General features: G+C 37.8%; 2 non-coding genes across 2 annotated transcripts; both read left to right on the top strand.

The window, feature by feature from the left end:
* Positions 1-2,373: 2,373 nt before the first annotated feature.
* Positions 2,374-2,480, top strand: LOC128282217 (small nucleolar RNA R71). Its single transcript, XR_008272431.1, has one exon. It is a non-coding gene; the product is annotated as a small nucleolar RNA R71 (small nucleolar RNA).
* A 2,398-nt stretch (positions 2,481-4,878) lies between these two features.
* On the top strand, positions 4,879-4,985 carry LOC128281434 (small nucleolar RNA R71). The gene has a single exon (XR_008271642.1). It is a non-coding gene; the product is annotated as a small nucleolar RNA R71 (small nucleolar RNA).
* The last annotated feature ends 972 nt before the right edge of the window (positions 4,986-5,957 follow it).

The following is a 5,957-nucleotide window of genomic DNA, read 5'->3' as shown; positions in this document are numbered from 1 at the left end:
GCGCGTCACATACCCGTGTCAAAAAACAGAATCGGGCCTTGTCCCTAGCACGCCCTTGTTGTTTTATTCCCACGCCCGTGTTCAGCTATCAAGTTCGTCCACGGCCATGTCGCACGACCGTGGGGATTTATCATATCCCGTGTTTTGGAGAAATCATGCCCTACTTCCACACGGTCGTATCGTACGGCCGTGTCTCTTCCCCTGTTTGGCCACGGCTTTAGGCACGCCCGTGTGCCTGACCGTGTGTGCTGAAAAACTTTTCAATTCAAAGATTAAGTTAATTGATTCAAAGTGTGGGAAAAAAAAATAAAGAAATCAAAATATGTTAGTGCCCAGGTTGCCTCCTGAAAGCGCTTATTTATAGTCTAAGCTCAACTTACCTCTCTGTTGTATGGTCAGGGTGGTTCAAGGAGTTCATACTCCTCATTCCTGTTGTCAATTTTAAAATAAGGTTTTAAACGGCTGTTGTTTACCTTAAAAGTGCCGAACTTGGGATGACTCACCTCCACTGTACCGAATGGAAAAATACTAAGTACCGTAAGAGGGATTTCCTCATTTGGTGTAGTAGTGACAATGTGAGGATCAACAGCATCTAGTAAGACTGTATCGCCAACCTGAAGTTGATTAGGAGAGGTATCAGGCTTGTTTTTGCATATTTTCAGTTTATCATGTGTTCTCGGTTTGTGTTCTCACCATTCGTCTAACTCCTCTATCTGTAGTCTTCGTTCTTCATAGACGTCTTTGTTCTCTTCATGATAGTAGCGCACTGTCTCCGTTGTCTTTGTTCGAGGAAGTTCCTGCAAGGACGATTGCATATTAGTTTTATCATCGACAGGTTTTATAGCATTAGCTTGAGTCTTAGAGGTTTTGACTGAGTCGCGTGCTTGGAGTGTTACTACGTCGTCACCTACACGAAGTGTTAGCTCTCCTGTGCCTACATTAATAACGGTTCTGGCAGTTGCTAAAAATGGTCGTCCTAAAATTAGAGTTACCTTGTTATCCTTATCCATATCTAAGACAACGAAGTCTATTGGGTAAATAAATTTATCAATATTAACGAGAACATCTTCAATAATACCCTTAGGAAATCTAACTGTTTTGTCAGCCAATTGTGTGCTCATCCTAGTCTGTTTGGGTTTACCGAGACCTAGTCGTTTAAACATTTTATATGGCATAACATTTATACTTGCCCCTAGATCAGCTAAAGCATTATTCACAGATAGACTACCAATTAAGCAAGGAATTGTAAAACTCCCTAGATCTTTCAATTTGTTAGGTAACTCATTCTTTAGAATAGCTGAGTAGACTTCATTGAGTTCCACATGTGATGTAGCATCTAATTTCCTTTTATTGCTCAAAAGTTCTTTTACAAATTTTGCTGAGTTGGGTATCTGCGAAAGAACTTCAATAAAGGGTAAGTTAATATGTAATTTCTTTAAGAGTTTGACAAACTTACCGAATTGTTCTTCTGTTCTGTCTTTCCTCATCGCTTTAGGATATGGCACACGAGGTTCATGATTTGTACTTACCTATTTGGGATTATTATTGTTTACCTCTTCTCGTCCTTTGTTCGTCGCGTTGTCTTGATGTATTTCTGGCTCAGATGTAATGAATCTTTCCTTATCTTGAGTGCTAATTGCGTTGAGGTGTTCCCTCAGATTAGGTTCAGTTTTACTTGGTAGGCTATCTTGTGGTCGTTCGAAGATTAGTTTGGACAGCTGGCTTATCTGAGTTTCTAGTCCTTGGATCAATGCTTGTTATTCTTAAGTACTGTCTCGGTATTTTGGAAACGGGATTCTGACACCAAGATGAATTTAGAAAGCATCTCTTCAAGGTTTGGTTTTTTCTTCTGTTGATAAGGTGGTTGTTGAAAACCCTGAGAATGTTGTGGCTTTGGATTTCCTTTACCTCCCCAAGAAAAATTTGGGTGGTTCCTCCAACCTGCATTATAAGTATCACTGTATGGGTTATTTTGAGATCTAAAGTTATTATTACCCATATAGTTGACTTGTTCCTCTTCGGTTGTGGGATTGAAGGGTTGATATTCTATATGCACACCTCCTCCACTTGAGTCACACCTCATTACTGGATGTACCTGCGTAGAACCAAGAAAACTATCAATCTTTTTTATTAAGAAGTTCTACCTGATTAGAGATCATGGTGACTTGATCGATGTTATAGACGCCGGCTGTTTTCGTTGGCTTTGTCCTCATAACTTGCCACTGATAGTTATTTAGTGACATCTCCTCTATGAATTCATAGGCATCTTCTGGTGTTTTATTGTTGATGGTTCCGCCAGCAGCTGCGTTGACCATTTGCCTAGTCGAGGGATTCAGACCATTGTGGAATGTTTGTACTTGAAGCCAAAGTAGTAACCCATGGTGAGGGCACCTTCTCAGTAAGTCCTTGTATCTATCCCATGCATCTTAAAGTGTTTCTAAATCCATCTGCACAAAAGAAGAGATATCATTACGCAATTTAGCCGTTTTAACTGGCGAAAAAAATTTTAGTAAAAACTTCTCAGTCATTTGTTCCCAAGTAGTGATAGACCCTCGTGGTAACGAGTTCAACCACTGTTTAGCTTTGTTTCTCATTGAAAAGGGAAATAACCGAAGATGAATGGCATCATTAGAAACGCCATTGATTTTGAATGTATCACAAAATTCAAGAAAATTTGCCAAGTGTGTGTTGGGATCCTCATCCTGCAAACCATCAAACTGAACAAACTGCTGTATTATCTGAATTGTGTTAGGTTTTAGTTCGAAATTATTCGCAGCAATAGCATGTTTGACTATACTAGACTTAGTTCCTATTAAAGAAGGTTTAGCATAGTCATACATAGTACATGGAGTAGGATTTTGATTAGCTACAATTCCAGGAGGTAGCTGATCGCCTGGGCTTTCAGCCATCTCGTTGGTTGGAGTTTGAGTATCGTTTTCTCGCTCGTTCTCCGTGTAGCATAAACTACGCGTTATTTCTCTTTGATTTTTGTGAATTGTATGATTGATTTCTTCATCAAAGAGTAATGGTCCTGACGGGTTTCTCCTAGACATAAACTATAAAAACCTATTAAGAGAGAGAAAAAAGTAAATTAATAAATAATAAAATAAAATAAAATTGCAAGAAAAATAAATGGCTAAACTAATAAAAATTTAGTGTTCCTAATATTTCAGTTCCCCGGCAACGGCGCCAAAAACTTGATCGCGTGATTCGTAACAAGTAATAAATATTTATAATGAAGATCAAACCTAGACTAACTATTATCACGGCGAAAAGGGAAGCGCACCTATCGAACAATAGTATAGTAATGGCAAGACCGGGATATCGTACCCAAGGGAACCAAAAGTACTAGTAATGACTATCTTTTTATTATCTAGCATAAGAATAAAAGGGTTTGTTTTAATTAACTATATATTTAAACTAAGAACACATATAGAAAAGAATTGGGGAATTGCTTTTGGGAAAATCTATTGACTTGAGACAATACCTAAGGAAAAATCCACCTAGATTGTACTTGTTATTTTGGCTCTGAATCAGATGATTTATTCATTCAACTTGTTCCGTAGAGATCCCTAAGTTATGTTATTATCCCTATTCAAGACTAATAACGTCTAATCCCTAGATTGAATAACCAAGACTTTTCTCTAATTAACACTCTAGGGTTGCATTAACTCGATCTATGGATCCCCTTATTAGGTTTCACCCTAATCCGATGAAATCTTGTCACCCTATTTCTAGGTACACAACCAACTCCGCTTAATTATGGCAAATGTACTCATAGACAGGGTCTATTCCTCCTCTGAATAAGAGCGTGTCTTGAATCAGTATCCTGGGATATCAAAACAAGAATTAAGAACACATAATTAAGAATAAGTTAAATATTTATCATATGATTCAGAAAATAATAAAAAGATTCGTCTTAGGTTTCATTCCCCTTAGGTATTTAGGGGATTTAGTTCATAACTAAATAAGAAAACATCTCAGAAGAATAAAGAATACAAAACATAAAGAAAACCCAAAACTCCTGAAGGGGAATTGAGGAGAGATCTTCAGTCTTGATGATGAATCCGGCTTCTGAGATAGATCAATCGGCTTCCTTGGGGTAATTCCTTATGCCTCTTCTCCGTCTCCCTTTTCTCCTCCTTTAGTGCATTTTTATAGATTTTGGAATGCCTAAAAACCCTCCAAAGTGGCCTTTTCTGAATTGGACTTAACTTGGGCTTAGCAGGGACACGGCCGTGTGACGTGATTGCCGGGCCGTGTTCGATCCGTTAAATTGCACACGGCCATGTGGGTCAATGGCCAGGCCGTGTGAATCATGAAAGCCGTGGTCGACAACCTCGAAAGACACGGGCATGTGAGCTGCCTGTGTGGCAAGGCTTAGGCCGTGTCATCTTCTCGATTTGGTCCATTTTGTCCCTTTTTGGCTCGTTTTTGGCTCCTTTTGACTCTTAGTGCTCTCCTGAGTACAAAACATGAAATTAAAGCATTAGGAGCATTGAATTCATCAATTCTAATGAGAAATCATCTATAAAATGCATTAAACATGGGGTAAAAATATGTATAATTTACGGTTTATCACACCTCATTACTGGATGTACCTGAGTAGAACCAAGTAAACAATCAATCTTTTTATTTAGAAGTTCTACCTAGTTTGACAGTATAGTAACCGAATCGACATTATAAACGTCTGTTGTTTTAGTTGGCTTAGTCCTTATGACTTGCCATTAATAGTTATTCAGTGACATCTCTTCAATAAACTCATAAGCATTTTCAGGTGTTTTATTATTGATGGTTTCGCCTGCAGCTGCGTCAACCATTTGTTGAGTCAAAGGATTCAGGCCATTATGGAATGTTTGAACTTGTAGCCAAAGCGGTAGACCATGGTAAGGGCACCTTCTCAAAAGGTCCTTGTATCTCTCCTATGCATCGTAGAGTGTTTCTAAATCCATCTACACAAAAGAAGAGATATCATTACGTAATTTAGCCATTTTAGCCAGCGGAAAATATTTTAGTAAAAAATTTTTGGTCATTTGTTCCCAAGTAGTAATTGACCCTCGTGGTAACGAGTTCAACCACTATTTAGCTTTGTTCCTCAATGAAAAGGGAAACAACCGAAGACGTATGGCATCATCAGAAACGCCATTGATTTTAAATGTATCACATAGTTCCAAAAAGTTTGCTAAGTGAGCGTTGGGATCTTCATCCTACAAACCATCAAACTGAACAAACTGTTGTATCATTTGAATTGTGTTAGGTTTCAGTTCAAAAGTATTTGCAGCTATAGCAGGTCTAACTATGCTTGATTCAGTTCTTGTTAAAGAAGGTTTAGCATAATCATACATAGTGCGTGGAGCAAGATTTTGATTAACCGCAATTGCAGGAGGTAGCTGATTGTCTTGGTTTTCAGCCATCTCTTTAGTTGAGGTTTGAGTATCGTCCTCTTGCTCGTTCTCTGTGTATTTTAAGCTTCACCTTATTTCTCTATGGTTTCTGCAAACTGTGCGATTGATTTCTTCGTCAAAAAGTAGTGGTCCTGACGGGTTTCTTCTAGTCATAAACTATAAAAACCTACCAAAAGAAATAAAAAGTAAATTAATAAATAATAATATTAAAATTAAATTGCAAGAAAAATAAATGGCTAAAGTAATAAAAAATGAGCGTTCCTAATATCTTAGCTCCCCGGCAACGGTACCAACAACTTGATCGCAATTTTTGTGTGACAGGTTTTAAATATTTATAATGAATCGTTCTTGAAACTAACTATTATCATGATGTAGGCAAGTGTACCTATCGAACAGTAGTATAGTTTTAGCAAGATCGGATTGCCGAACCCAAAGGAACTAAAAGTACTAGTAATGACTGTCTTTTTATTATCTAGCATAAAAATAAGGAGGTTTCTATTTTAACTAACTAATTATCTAAAATAAAAATTCACAGAAAGTAGAATTGGGGAG

This window comes from Gossypium arboreum, chromosome 1, assembly GCF_025698485.1.
Source record: "Gossypium arboreum isolate Shixiya-1 chromosome 1, ASM2569848v2, whole genome shotgun sequence".
Classification (NCBI taxonomy): Eukaryota; Viridiplantae; Streptophyta; class Magnoliopsida; order Malvales; family Malvaceae; genus Gossypium; species Gossypium arboreum.
The sequence above is the reverse complement of the archived record's forward strand: the minus strand, read 5'-3'. Positions and strand labels throughout refer to the sequence as shown.